This window comes from Oryza sativa, chromosome 10, assembly GCF_034140825.1.
Source record: "Oryza sativa Japonica Group chromosome 10, ASM3414082v1".
Taxonomy (NCBI): Eukaryota; Viridiplantae; Streptophyta; class Magnoliopsida; order Poales; family Poaceae; genus Oryza; species Oryza sativa.
In genome coordinates, this window is record NC_089044.1 from 3,910,497 (window position 1) to 3,924,769 (window position 14,273).

At 46.0% G+C, this 14,273-nt stretch overlaps 1 long non-coding RNA gene across 1 annotated transcript; it reads right to left on the reverse strand.

The window, feature by feature from the left end:
- Nucleotides 1–8,160: 8,160 nt before the first annotated feature.
- Nucleotides 8,161–9,298, reverse strand: LOC9272652 (uncharacterized). Its single transcript, XR_001540417.3, has 2 exons — nucleotides 8,912–9,298; nucleotides 8,161–8,577 (listed from the first exon to the last, which is right to left on the reverse strand). It is a non-coding gene; the product is annotated as an uncharacterized lncRNA (long non-coding RNA).
- Between the last annotated feature and the right edge of the window lie 4,975 nt (nucleotides 9,299–14,273).

A 14,273-nucleotide genomic window follows, 5' to 3' on the forward strand; every position in this document is an offset into this window, starting at 1 on the left:
TGGTCTGATTGAAGGTTTGGGGACTAGTGGAGATAACAAAATTGTTATCTTGCAATATGCAGATGACACAATTTTCCTTATTGATGATAATCTGGAGCATGCAAAAAATTTGAAGTACATCTTGTGTCTGTTTGAGCAACTTGCTGGACTTAAGATAAAGTGAGGTTTTTTTTTTTTTTTGCTTTGGGAAGCTAAGGAAAAACAACATGTATATAGCAATATTTTCACCTGCAATGTGGTTGATTTACCTCTGAAATATTTGGATATTCCCATTGACCAAAAAAGAATACTAAACAAGGACTGGAAGGTGGCTGAGAACAAAATGGAGCATAAATTGGGTTGCTGGCCAGGTAAGCTGCAATCTATTGGAGGAAGGCTGGTGCTGCTTAATTCAAGTTTAAGTAGTGTTCCTATGTACATGCTCTCTTTTTATGAACTGCCAAAAGGGGTGAAAGATAGAATGGATTACTTCAGAAAAAGATTTCTATGGCAAGAAGATCAAGGTATTAGAAAGTACCATCTAGTTAATTGGCCCCTAGTTTGTTCACCCAGAGACTAAGGAGGTCTTGGGGTGATTGATTTGTAAGCAATGAACAAAGCTTTGCTGGGAAAGTGGATCTGGAAATTAGAGAATGAAGAGGGTTGGTGGCAAGAGATCATTATTGAGAAATATTACAAAAACAAACCACTATCTGGTCTGAAACTCAAACCTGGTAATTCACATTTTTGGCAATGGATTATAGAGGTGAAAGATGTTTTCTTCAGTCTGTGAATAAAAAAGTGGGAAATAGAGAAAATATTCTTCTTTTTTTTTTGGGAAGATAGCTGGATAGGTGGTAGACCTTTGGCCTTGCAATTCCCTGAGATTCATAACATAGCCTTGACAAAAAAAAAAAAGATCACCATTGCTGACTTGAACAAAAAAGGTATTGGTTCTATAAAATTCAGAAGGGATCTGTATGGAGCCAAACTGAGATATTGGAGAAAAATTATACACAACTGGGAAGAGTTGAATTTGAAAGAAAATTGTAGAGACAAACTCTGATGGACCTTGTCCAAAGATGGGAAATTCACTGTGAAATCTTTCTGTAATGCACTTAAAATTAAGCAAGTGAATTACCCTCATAAAAAAATCTGGAAGTTCAAAAGTACCTTTGAAAATCAAAGTGTTTCTTTGGCTCTTTACCAATAATAAAATCTTGACAAAATGACAATCTTTTCAAGAGGGGCTGGAGGAAAGGTGATAATAAATGTCAGTTTTGTGATAAGGAAGAAACAATTCAACACTTTTTCTTTGCTTGTCCCACGGCTAGATTGATTTGGAAGATTATTTCTTGTGCTCTAAATTTGAAACCTGTTTTGAACAGGCATGAACTGTTTGGTTCCTAGATTAAGAATGCTGACAAATTCATAAAAAATCTCATTGTGGTTGGGATTGCTGTTGTGATATGGTCTAAATGGAAATGTAGAAATAAAGCTTGCTTTGAGAAAAAACTTCCAAATGATCCCACTGATTTAATTCACATGGCCTATAATTGGATGGATGCATGGTCAATTTTGCAGAAGCAGGAAGCAACAAAGAGGCTGGTGGTGCGAGCAGACGACGATCGGTGGCCTGCGGCGGCGGATCGGCGGATGACCACGGCAGCGTGGCTTGAAGAAATTGAAGACAGAAAGTGATTTGGGAAAAGGATGAGCACAGCTACCTTGCCTGCTTAAATAGTTGGGCAGCGGGAGATTGACGGTAGCAGTGGTGCTTGCTCGGTTTTAAGATTTGTGCGACAACGTCGGCACCATCTGATCGAGTTCCTTCGAGCGACTTCAAGCGCGTGTGTCGTGCGCGTGGCGGCACGCGGAGCAGAGCAGGCAGGTGCGAGGCGGCACGCGGCTAGCGCGGGCCAAGCGCATGCGGGCAGCGGGCGCAAGCAAGGCGCAGGGAGGTGCGAGGCGAAACGCGCGTAACGCGAGCGGTGGCTGGAGCGAGCGAAACGAGCAGCGTGTCAGTTGGAGGCTCGGCCAGCAACGGCAATGGGCTGCTAGCTGGGTGGTTGTGCGGGAGATGGGTTAGAACAGCCCAATACAGAGGAGCAATGGAAAGTAAATTGGGAATATGGGCTAGATTGCAAAGAATTCGGCCTGAGGAGAATCATAGTGATCTATTTAAATTTTTGAAGAGATTTTTTAATCGAATTCTTGTAAAATATTTCCGAATAGGAATCTTTGGGATTGGGGATCTTAGAATATTTGCATGATGACTTCGGGCTAACTTAAAAATAAACACGAGAACTTAAAAATAAACACGAGCTCTTCGGATGGTTTTGGGAATTTTTTTTTGTGATATCTTGGATTTGGTTTGGAGGGAAAACTAAACGAAGTTACGAGGGAGTTGGAAAATTAAAAGGAAACAAAAGGAATGTAAGGATTGGGAGGCTTCAATTCGAAAGAACAAAGAACAACGACTTTAAAGATTTTCGTAAAAAAATTACCCTGAAAAATATAGTATGTTACAGGGGCAGTAGATAGAGAACTACCTCAACCTAAGCACTTTGAATCGCAATAAAGAGAGGCTCCCAGCAAAAAGAGGTGCCCAACTCACATGACAAGCTCACACTCCCTGGCTGGATGTCATATATTTCAGAAAGACATTGTATAATATACTCATCAATGATTTACTAATATTATTAAATTTTCATATTTTTTAACGCGAATTTGTTCCTTAGCACAATGTAGGATAAAAATGAAATTTTCTCATGGTATTCTTCCACTCTTCCATCTCCTTGTTATCTCATTTTTCTTTATTATTGATGATGATACTGATAGCTTTAGCCAATAAACACTGCCAGTTGGTTTGTGTGCCCATGCTTTGTATTATATTATTTGTAATTTTTACAGGAGTTAGTAGTAATTACCGTGACATATTAATTACACTGTATGCTTCCAAGTTGATTAATTAGATTTTAGAATTTGAGAGATATTTTTTCTTAAATATCATCTAGAATGCTCTTAACTAATATATATATAATTGGTAAGTAACATTTGTTGTAAATCTGATGATCATAGTGCGCTATAAATATTGTTCAACTGATTTATGACTTTCACTATGTATAAGTATATATTATGTTATATTATATAGTTTAAAATTAGTTATCTCTAAAAGTTAATTTCCTATTCAACTGGGTGGTGGGACATATATTTCAAGGAGTGCTGGCTCGAAAAACTCCACACAAAAGTTGATTAAAATTTACGTTGACAATTGCCACCTTCGACCGTGTTGTACTGCCGATACCTAAAAAAACAGCAAACATAATTTAGTCACGCTCTCATGTCACACAACGGAATTCAGCAGACATCAACCAAATCATGGAAGAAATTAAGTAGGGAATTAGGCACTTTGATCCAAACTTTGCGAGGAAGTAGGTATATTAACGCAGTTATCGCATTAGTAATCAAACTCATGATTCGACCATAAAACGTGATTATTCCAGTGTTCCATGCTCATCCATATACACTATATCACTAGAGGGATTAAAACACAGCCAATTATCTTCCAATATTAGAAGGATTTCCTGTCACTAGAGGGGTGTTGGATTTTCTGTCACTATAGGGGATTAAAACACTTACTGCTAATTTAATCATGTGATGATTAAGTAGATATATTTGATAATTACAATTTTATTTTGTTATGGGAGACCAGGCCTCTCCCTTCTCCCCTCCCTATGCCACTAATCCAAACCTGCCACTGATCCAAACCAAATACAAATAAAACCATGTGAGACAGTAAATCTTGGTAACGCACTATACAAAACCCAGTGCTGCAACGACACAAGTTTTCCTCGTATGAGGAAATTCCACACAAGAATCATAACAAAAAAAATCGTCTAAGTCCATCTAAAAATGAGGACTCAGAGTTCAATCAATAAATCGCACACAAGAACCATCTAAGTCCATCAAATAAGGCTCAAACACGGACAATGATCTATTCGGCATATCCCTCCGGAACATCTTGCATCATTTTTGGTACTCTGAACGTGGTTACAGTCATACTCATCCCGTTGGTGCGTAAGGGCGGGAAAACTCTCCATCATGACTAGATGTGAACAAGCAAAAATAAATAAATAAATAAAATATAAATCCAATAAAGATAGCGCATGGAGCAATGTTAATCCAAAAGATGGCGCATAGAGAGGAAAAAATAGAGGATAGTTTGATCAATCCTTCGACCAAAACCGTATTTGTGTCAGGGTGATGGGCAACGGCGTGGTTTGGGCAGCAATATACACAAACCTAAAAAAAGCTTGCGGTATGCAAGGCATGGCAAAATCCTCTGCTAAGAAATAGTCTAGTAATGGTTGAGATCATCCATGATTGGAGAGGACAAAGAGCAACACGAGAGCAATAGAAAGAGAGGGGTGGGCGCCTGGGCGGGAGGGATAGGGCAAGGCATGAAATTTGGGGTCTTTCTGTTAAAAGGGATGACATATAAGATGTGAGTCTTATAGGAGGTCAAAGGGTGGGCGCCTGGGCGAGAGGGATAGGGCAAGGCAAGAAATTACACTAATGCTAATAAAAAAGAGTATAACTCTCTACTAGGTGGAGTCTTTATGTTAAAAGGGATGACATGTAAGTTGTGAGTCTTATAGGAGGGCCCAAATGTAATGCGTCTTCTTCTCGATGAAGACAAAGTCCGTCTGCACGCTCGCCAAGTGTTTGACGCGGGTGTTGACGGTTCTTAAATCATGATATCTGACCGTCAATGCTTGCATATAATGGAATAAAATATGGTATCCAACTTAGTGGTAGGGATTATTACTAATCGTATCCACTAGTATTGGTGAAATATGTTGCTGATGGTTGTTATCAATCAGTTTTGACCGTCAATATTACCAAAATAGAGGAGAACTAGTGATACTTGCAATGCATAAATATGTTAGAATAATAATATTACACTAGTATTATGTATACCAACCTTTTGCAGAGAATGACACTAAAGTGGAGGAGAATCGACATCAACATAGACGATAAATCAATCGGACGGTGTCGAGAATTAAACTTATGCATGAATGGGCAAAGAACTCAGAATTGACACGATGAATTGGGCCAAAATTCACAAGTCTACGAAGTGAAGCAACGGAGGAGGCCACCTGCCGATTTTGGGCTAGGTTGGGCTGGCCTTGGATGTGGGGTTGGCAGTGACGCTCCAGATCTTCTCTTGATGACGGTTGCGGGGCACTTCAGACATTTTGCAGCGGTTACAACCGTCATACCTGCCTATAAAAAGACTTCGCCTTCTCACTTCACTCACACACCTCAAGCAATATCTCTCTCATTTCTCTCAAGTTCAGTTTACTAGTATCTAGCTGGTGGAATAGGAATAGAGTAGGAATCAGGAGTCCGGAAGCCTTTGTAAAATCAAAGGTGTTTTTGATTATTATTCTATGATGAACAATTGGGCATTGGAGATTATTGGTTTTGATATTTGGAATTTATTCACGAAGTGGTTTTGGAGATGATTGGATTTCATAGATGAATCTGCAGGATTTTATCATTTTGTGCGGACCGGTCAGACCGGGCTCTGGTAGCCGGTCAGACCGGCGGTGATCGAGCGGTCGGACCGGTCAGCCCACGGTCTGACCGGCCGACACTGTGTCGGTTTCGGTTTCGTGTTGTTTATTTGGATATCCGAGTTTATTCCATGATTATGACTTCTAGATGGATACTATACGTATGTAATACTATTGTTTGCTGCTAATGAGTCAAGTGGTTTTGGAGATGATTGGATTTCATAGATGAATCTGCAGGATTTTATCATTTTGTGCGGACCGGTCAGACCGGGCTCTGGTAGCCGGTCAGACCGGCGGTGATCGAGCGGTCGGACCGGTCAGCCCACGGTCTGACCGGCCGACACTGTGTCGGTTTCGGTTTCGTGTTGTTTATTTGGATATCCGAGTTTATTCCATGATTATGACTTCTAGATGGATACTATACGTATGTAATACTATTGTTTGCTGCTAATGAGTCAAGTTGGAGATAGCTTGGTCTTGGAATATGGTTTCTTTGTTTGTTCCATGTGTAGGTGACTCGATGTCTCGGGAGAGTATTTGCGGTGATGGACCGGGAGTCGGCTTGGGGATAAGACGACGTCCGTGGTGGTCAGAGATCATGCGGGATACTTAGGCTAGAGTTGATGCACGTGGTTGATGGAGTTTCCATATGGCATACGATAGAGTTATTGTGTGCGTGTGGGATGCGGAGTCGAATTTGGAAGGAGTCCAAATTTGGTACGTTTGGTTATGTAAAGTTTCTTTCTTGTACTAGAGGGTTTCCTAAGGTGTTTAGGACTCCTAGTATGAGTTTGGTTCGTGGCTTTAGGCTACCTACCTCACGTATAAATAGAGAGGGAGCGTGAGGATTCCCGGCATCGCTTTTGAGAGCAATATAGTTAAGTTTTGAGTTAGGGTTTCGAGTTTAGTCGAAATTTTTGTAAGGAGTGTTGTTGGTGCACTTTGTAAACACAGAGAGAATCAATAAAGTCGTCATCCACTTTAAGAGTTCTTCGATTTGTGTTTCACCGGGTTTCGGCGGTCTAACCGGCGGCGCACCGGCGGTCAGACCGGAGGCATCTCGGTGGTCCGACTGGCGGGCACACGGCGGTCAGACCGGCGGCGACAGGAATCGGCGGCAGGATTTCTCGGCGGTTCGACCGATCGATCTACATCGGTCAGACTGACGTTCATCAGGCGGTCAGACCGGCGCAACTACTTCGGTCAGACCGCGATCCATCGATTTCGAGGGTAACTTTTATTTCCGCTAAAAGTTTTCGGTTTTTGGGTATACCAACCATTCAACCCCCATCTGGTTGGCTTAGTTCTTGTGATTCGATCCTACAGCCTTCGGAATAGTTCGGGTATGGCTCTAGTAGCTTTTCTCTTCTCTTTTGTAAGCTTTGTACTTTTATTAGAATACTCTTCTAAATACATTTATGGTATTGAAATACTTTCCAAGTATATAAGTACCTACTTTACATTATGTTCTTGTTATACTGAATATACAGCTAGCTTATCTGGGAGATGCATTGGTGCGGGTATAATGTTTGCATATGCAATTACTCTATGTCATGACGATGATATTAGAGTAGTATCTGGTAGTTTAGACGTGGTGTCTAGCTTACGGGATATTATTATTTGGGGTTATATATTGCGGATGAGAGGTGGGCCGCTGATGGTGACAGCTCAGTACGGGTATTCCTCCGTGCCGGTATATAATCCTAAGTTAATTCCCTGGGGAGGGTATTTCTTCGTATTTAGTCCCGTTTGTATGGTCATGACGGGCTGTCGTAAGGAACTCGGCAGTCAGGGGTGACTTCCCGAAGTACCAGGAGGGCATCGGATAGAGGGTCTTAGCTAGTATATCGGTTAACTAGAATGTATGTATACTATGTATATTAGAAGTATAGGAATAGATTATATTTCTCTTTTCCATCCACTTAGCTTAGATAATATATTATGATAATGAGTAGTTGATGCTTGTGTGTCATTCTACCCTTGGATTATCTTAACCCCTGCTTAGAATGTGATTATCACAAGTAATATATAAATTATTAGTCAAGTTCTCTCTACATGATCTTCCCACGGGATAAAATAAATACGATATCCTTGGAATACTCTCGGGTGAAATGCTACAATGGTATATCTGTGCGCTTACGGATGAACTCTAGAGTTGCGGCTTTGGTATATAGCCGCCTATCGCCGCTCGGGGGAGGGGGAGGGGGGCGCCGCTCGCCGGTCGTTGCTCCGTGTCGCCGCAGTCGCTCGGGGGAAGGAGGGTGGTGGGCGCCGCCGCCGCCTCCGCTCGAGGAGATTGGGGGCGGGGGAGAGGGGGAGAATGAATCCTAGGGTTAGGGTTAGGGTTTAGGTGTATTTATTTAGGTTAGGATTAATCTAGACCGTCCATTCGATCGGACGGCTCCAGCTGCTCCCGCGTCATGCCGCCGGCATATTGGGCCACCGAATGGAGGACACAAAATGGACTTCAACGGAGAAAGGAAACAGGCCAGGCACATTGAATAGACAAAAGGGAGAAAATATAAACTTTTCTATATTCGGCCCAAACCTAGAATGAAGGATTTTAATTCTTTTTCCAATTAAATAATTGTTAAATGATGTTTGTATTATTAAACATTAGCAATTAAGCTTTGATAATTCCAATAAAATTTCAAAGAGCGTAACTAATCGTGGAGAATTTAGTAAAATTAAATTTAACAATGTCATTTTATTTCTCACACTGGCTTTACTTGTAAATTGATTTAATTATACACTTACCTACTTAAAAATACCAAATATTTTAGCAAATTTGTATTTTAATTAATTACATAATGTAAATTTTTCTTAAATTTTTCTTAATTTTCTAGTCTGTACACTTTCCGTTGCAACCCACGGACACTTTTTGCTAGTAATATATTTTTCCGGTCGTCGCATCTTTTCACCCGCGTGATTTTTCGTCACATCTTTTTCACCCACGTGATTTTTCGTCCGTCACTTCTTCGTCCGTCATTCATCACCGCGTCGTTCATCACCGCGCCTGCAATGCCGGTGTCCGATTCAGAAATTTCGAAGAATCGGACTCTAATTCACCCAAACAAAATCAGTAGACGGATTCATGGGAGAAACCAGGAATCAAATTCTAATCCACCCTAATAAAATCAGCATAGGGATCCATGAGGAACTCCAATCCACCCAATAAAATTTGTCCGTCACAACACCCCCAAATCCCATCCCAATCGGAATTCAATCAACCCCCGAAAAAATCCCAATTGGAATTCAATCGCACAAATAAAATTGGAATAGCGGTGCATCCACGAATCATGTGCAGCAAGCAAGCCCACCAAGCCCACCAGTTGCAGATCGATGCTAACCACTTCTAGATCGAAGAAGTGGCGTGGGGAAGGAGGTCTTCTATCTGCCCGCCAACGTCACGCCCTTCCTTCCCGAGCGCCGCCGAGCCGCCCGACGCCGCCCCCATCCTCCTTCTGGCTCCTGGACGCCACGCGTGCGTCGAGCTCGCACCACGCCATCGCCGAAGCCGAACCAAGCTGCGCCGCCGGCCCAAAGCCACCGCGGTCCTATCGTTGCCGCGCCCGCCGAGCACAGCCGCTCTCGTCGCATCCCCAACCGTGCCGGAGCTCCCTCCCTCTACCCTGGCGCACCCCGGTGCCCTGCCCTCCGGCGCCCTCCTGCCTACGCCATTTGGATCGCTGCCGGCGCTCTCCTGCCTGCAAGCAGCCGAGAGAGAAGAAAAAAGCGAGAGAAGGAAGGGAAAGTGTGAGAGAGAAGATAAGAAGAGGAAAAGGAAAGAGAGAAAAACGGTGGGACTGGGACCTACCAGGGGACCCACTGCTCTAACCCCATCTCCGTGGGACCCACCATTCTACCGCTCAGCTCGAAAAATAATTTCCAAAGTCCACATAGCCTCCCTCTTCCTTCATTTGGCCAAGCCCAGTAGATCAATCAATCTCTACAAAAGTTTATAATATGTCTCACGTCCAAGCTCTAGGCCAAAGCCCATCAGCAGCCCCTCCCCTCCACCAAAGTCCAAATTGAATCCTTCTACATCCAAATTAACTAAATCGACCGTACAAATCAAATTAACTAAAACTTGTATAGGAGATTAGATCAAGTAGCAACTCGTGGCATGCTATTTTATCAATATATATTGCCCATGATCAACGTCTTGTTGTAGGAACCAGAGCACTTGTTAGGTTGGCGCGTCATACCCATGGGCATCGGCTTCTGGCAGTAATATTGTGCACCACTTTAATTCAGCCACGGCACATGCCTCACACAACCATGTTCCCATTTCGTTGATCAACTCAATGATCTCCTTACACTCTCAGCGCGCACACACACCACGCCGACCACCATCTTGGAGTCACCTCTCCAAACGCATCATCACGGCATTGCACACACCTCATCTCCAGCTTTGTGGTCATGTCCGAGCACCGTAAATTAATTATTGTTGTGCTGATCAGCTCCGTATGTGTGGCTCGTGGCCGTAGTACACACTGATATGGTTATGATCCCGGTCGAGTTCTTATAACATCAAACTTCAAGCCTCATTCACCAAAGTCTTCGTCCGTTGCAGCCAGACGCGGCTGCTACCTACCATGCTACGGTCATCGTTCGGCCGTCAATTGGTCTAAGGGTGCTTGCTGATTTGCTAGTCGATCGTGCTACTGAGCCACCCCATAGATCTACCTATATCTTCAGAGTCCATGTTGACTCGCGTCGTGTAAAGGTGGAAATCAAACCGGCTTTGTCTTTTTTTATCTCCCTTTCTTCAGAATAATAATTTATTATGAGCTACTATATTTCTCTCTATCATTTGATACTTTTTCTAGCGAGCAAAAGTACAGAAGCAGTGCGAAAATAACTTCGGTTAAGAACAAATATTTTTAGTTTTAATACACCGTGCGAAGCACGGGCATTTTGATAGTAAGAATTAAAAGATTAGTATTTTTACTTCCGTCACCCTTTGATTTTCGTCCGTAGCAGCATCATCTGCACGATGCGACTGCCAAGGACTCCGCTTCCTTAGTTGCTTTCCCTCCTATCGCGCGTGCGCACGCTTGACGCGCCTCTGTGCGACTGGATTTGAATACGAGTGCAAATACAATATGGAACAAACAACACGCGCTTCCTAAGCAGGCCGGGTTGCTGACACTAAGTTTTTGATTGTTGGGGTTAGGGGAAGGGTGCTGCCGGCGAGGATTTGATCCGATGGGCTTAAAGGAGAGTTGACATCGGCCGATGGGGAGGAGGTGTGGGCATAAGACGGTGATGGGGACGCCGCTCGGCGCGGTGCTGTGTAAGATAGCCGGTGTGGTGGTGCTGGTGCATGGATTGAGCGATGTCCTGCCAATCGAGGACAGGAGTTGCCACTTGTCAGGCGAGAGATGGGGGAGCTTGCCCTAGCAGGAGAACGAAAATAGAGAGAGAGAAAAAAGAGGCGAGAGGAAGAAGACGATGTGGAAGTCGTTTGATCAACATCCAACGGCTGAGATCGTCGACCGATAATAATGAAAAGAGAAAAGAATCCTCCGCAGCGTCGCAGCTGAAGACCGGATTCGCTGCGTCGGGCTCATTCGGTGCCGTGACCCGTGATAGTCGACGTGTTGTGCTGGTATGGATACACACTCACAAATTGTCACAATTTCGGACTCGACATGCCGGCCTATATATATACCCTAACATGCACGTACGTCATCCATTAACGATCGAAGCGCATCCTTTTAGCAGGCACAACTACAATTGGGGAAACCCTCCAGGCTCTAGCTAGTCATGCCGCCGCTGCGACGAGCCCGCGCACGTCGCGACGCCACGCCGTACACCGGCGGGTGGCTGTCGCGCCGGCGTTGCCACCAGAGAGGCCGAAACGACGGCGCGCTTCTGACCACTCTGCCAGACCGCGTGTTCTCCGACGCCACCGACGTCGCGCGCTTCGCGTCGACGTGTCCCCGCTAGCTGGGGCAGGTTCGTGGCCACGCACGTACGCCGCTACAATCTCCCGCGCACTGCCGCGGCCAGCTCGGTTCCCCACTCGGTTCCTCCCAAGCCTCGCCCTTGGCTGCTTCCACCAGGAGAACGACGTCGGCCGCTGCGCGTGGGGGCGGAAGTGGCTCGCGGCTTCGAGCTCGCGGCAGCCGCGCTTCTTTCCGGCGGCATCCGCCTCGCGGTTCCTAGGCCCGTTCTAGCTCCCGGACGGCGAGGCCTTGCTGCTCGACTACGCCCAGCCAGTGGCGTCCCGCAAGGCCGCAACGGCCGCGTCATTGGAGCTCCGGCGCGACGCGCGCCCGCGCCAGCAACGGCCTCACGCTCGTCGTCTCCAACCCCATGACCGGCGGCGACTGTCCAGGCTACTACAGTACTACGCGTGTGCGCAATACTCACCGGTGACGACCTCGACACGCCGCCATCGCGCTCCTTCTTCCGCCTGCTCATCATCTACAACCGCCCCGGCTTCACGGCTATGCGGTGCTACTCGTCTGACGACAGTAGCTGGGGCCCGGAACGAAGGAAACCATACTGCGCCCGGCTAGGCCATGCCTTGGCGGCGGCGTGGCCTACTGGCCCTTCCACTGGGAGGCGTTCGTCGGCGCGCGCTATCGGACTCAGCCATGGACGTGTGTTCGGTGCCTTACACGTATGGGGCAATGTTCAAAATAGCCGGCTAAGGCTTTTAGCGGCTAGTATCTAGGGAGGCTAAGAAAGGCTATAGCGGGCTATAGCCCAGCTAACCCTATTTAGCGGTTTTGTAATTGCCAGACAGAAATCAGTCAACAATTATGCATATGAACATGGAATCAAGAAAAAATCACGGACTGAAACAAATTAAGTGTTCTTTCATGCCTTCATTACAGTCTAGACAACACAGATTGCTGGCTTGATCTTCTACCTCCCCTTTGGGCCACTGGCGAAGGCCCAAGGCCTGCTCTGATTTTGGCCCAGGAGCTAAACTACAAAGTGAGTGGCGCTAAATGATCTGCAGTTTAGCGGATTTAGCCGGTTAATTGCCGCTATGAGCGGAAAAAATCGTTTAGCGCAAAAGGCTAACTATCCTAGCTCCAACCCTGCCCAAACGCTATAGCCCGCTATAGCGGTGGCTATAGCCGGCTATTTTGAACATTGGTATGGGGGATACTGGCCGGTTCTCCGCATACTTGGGGGTGTTGGCGGACAGGACGGAGTTGCGCTACATCAACGTGGGGACTTCTCGCCGAGTGTCCCAGCTTGTATTCTGCTCGTTGAAGACACAATTAGACGACACTGATGCATGGAGAGTACAGACACGACGTACGTGCACTGTGTACGTCCGAGTACCAGACCTCAGGCCGGCGAGGACGACCCCGATCGAGCTCCGGTGGTTCGGTGAGAAGAGCGGTACGGTGGTGTACACCGTTGGGGAGGCCAATGGCGGTCTTCGCGGTGAACATGGCGGATGGGACAGTCCAGAAGCTAGCAGACGGTGGCGGCTACAACACATGCAGGAATATTTAAGGTTACTAGAAAAAATACCCGTGCGTTGCAACGGGTACAACAGTACACGAGTTACAATTCCGAATAGGACTCCAGCACCAAGCTGGAGACGGACTCCGTCTCGGACTCGCCTTGCACTCGCACTCGCAGGGTAGCCGGGTAGGGCCGCAGGGGTGAGGTTTTATTATATTTATTTATTTGTAAGAACTCATGCATTTAAGAACTCACGAGGTGGATCCTGTTTGAGAGAGTTTGGTTTGTTATTTTAGGATGGATGGCGCCGAACGCGTCACAACAGCCTCCGCATCCGCCTCTGGCTCCTCCCTCGCCTATAAATTGAGCAAGCGCGCCAGCTAACTCCCCACACCACACTCGTTCTCCACCATGCATAGCCGAAGCTCAAACCCCTCTGGGTAGCCGGGAACGGCCGCACCACCACCACGGTCTGCGCCGAACAGAGCACCGCCCCCCAACCCACGCCAATCAAATCTCCACCACGGTGATTTCCCTTCCATCTCCTTGCGCCAGAATGACCCTAGGAGACCCTTCAACCCATTTCATCAACTAATTATAGGGCCCCCTCTCTAGAGCGCCGTCATGTCACCACCGTCACCGACCTCTGCCGCCATGGGAGCTCGTCGTCACGCCGCCTCAGACCGCCTCAACTCTAACCGAGCACTGCACAGGGTAAGTCTCCTAGTAGTCCTTCCTTAGGCCATCCCCTATCCCTTAATCGAATCTCCATAGACCGTGGCACACCGCCCGCCCGTCATCTAGAACCGCTGGCACCACCGGCCATGGCGCTCGCCGACTCCAGCCTTCCCCGGCCTTAGGCCGAGCCATCCCCTCCACCGCTCATCGCCGGCGAGCCATTCCCGAGCCGTTGTGCCTCTCTGCCTATCGAGCTGCCTGTAGGTTGAAGAAGAAGGACCTAGTCCTGTTATTAGGGTAAAAGGGGTTCTTTCTGCAAAGCGCCAGACACTGACAGTTAGGCCTAGGACTTATATGTAATTTATGAAAACTTTAGTGCTTGGCTGAAAGTTTAGAGGAGTGCCCCTCACTGAGAGATGGACCCCACAGTTTTAAAATGAATACAACCGTGTGAAATGATGTTAAATAATCATTGAGTGTAAATCGGCTGTAACAAAAAATCTTAATATAGAACTAATAATAATTACGTCACATATTTATAATTTTCACATCTTTATAGTATTCACATGCTAGTACCACATATAACAAAATTAA